This window comes from Dromiciops gliroides, chromosome 6 (genome assembly GCF_019393635.1).
Source record: "Dromiciops gliroides isolate mDroGli1 chromosome 6, mDroGli1.pri, whole genome shotgun sequence".
NCBI lineage: Eukaryota > Metazoa > Chordata > Mammalia > Microbiotheria > Microbiotheriidae > Dromiciops > Dromiciops gliroides.
The window spans coordinates 181,129,984-181,130,743 of NC_057866.1; the positions used below are offsets into that span (position 1 = coordinate 181,129,984).

General features: G+C 32.1%; 1 non-coding gene across 1 annotated transcript; it reads left to right on the plus strand.

Annotated features, from left to right (window-relative positions):
• The first annotated feature begins 389 nt into the window (after nucleotides 1-389).
• Nucleotides 390-496, plus strand: LOC122733222. The gene has a single exon (XR_006353805.1). It is a non-coding gene; the product is annotated as a U6 spliceosomal RNA (small nuclear RNA).
• Nucleotides 497-760: the final 264 nt, after the last annotated feature.

A 760-nucleotide genomic window follows, 5' to 3' on the forward strand; every position in this document is an offset into this window, starting at 1 on the left:
TTGTATGATGATCATCTGTGATAAACTTAACTCTTCTCAGCAATACAATGATCCAAGAAAATGCCAAAAAAAGACTCATGGTGGAAAATGTTCTCCACACACAGAAAAAGAACTATGGAGTCTGAATGAAGATTGAAACATACTATTTTCACTTTTTGTTGCTGTTGTTGTTTATTCTTTCTTGCATTTTTCCATTTTGTTCTGATTCTTCCTTACAACATGACTAATATAGAAATATGTTTAACATTATTGTAACACATAAAACCTATTGCTTGCTAGCTTTGGGAGTCAGGAGGGAAGGGAGAGTGGGAGAAAAATTTGGAACTCAAAAACATTTTTATATGTAATTGGAAAAAATTTTTAAAAAATTTAATATAAAAAAAGAATGTGTGCTCGCTTCAGCAGCACATATACTAAAATTGGAACGATACAGAGAAGATTAGCGTGGCCCCTGCACAAGGATGACACGCAAATTCATGAAGCGTTCCATATTAAAAAAAAAAAAGAATGTAAGTTATGTATCCATAGTCATACAGTCAATATGTGTTAAAGACAGAATTTGAGCCCAGAGGTCACCTCTTTAGAAGTTACTTGAAATTGCCACTTTCGATATAAATGTTAGTTATTAAAGATTTTAAACTCTAATTCTTCTAAATGCAGCTAATAGTAGATTGTCTACATTGATAAGAATTCACATTTATATGGATTTTTCAGGTTTACAAAGGACTTTTCTCAGAAGAACTCCATAAGTTGGGTGCTG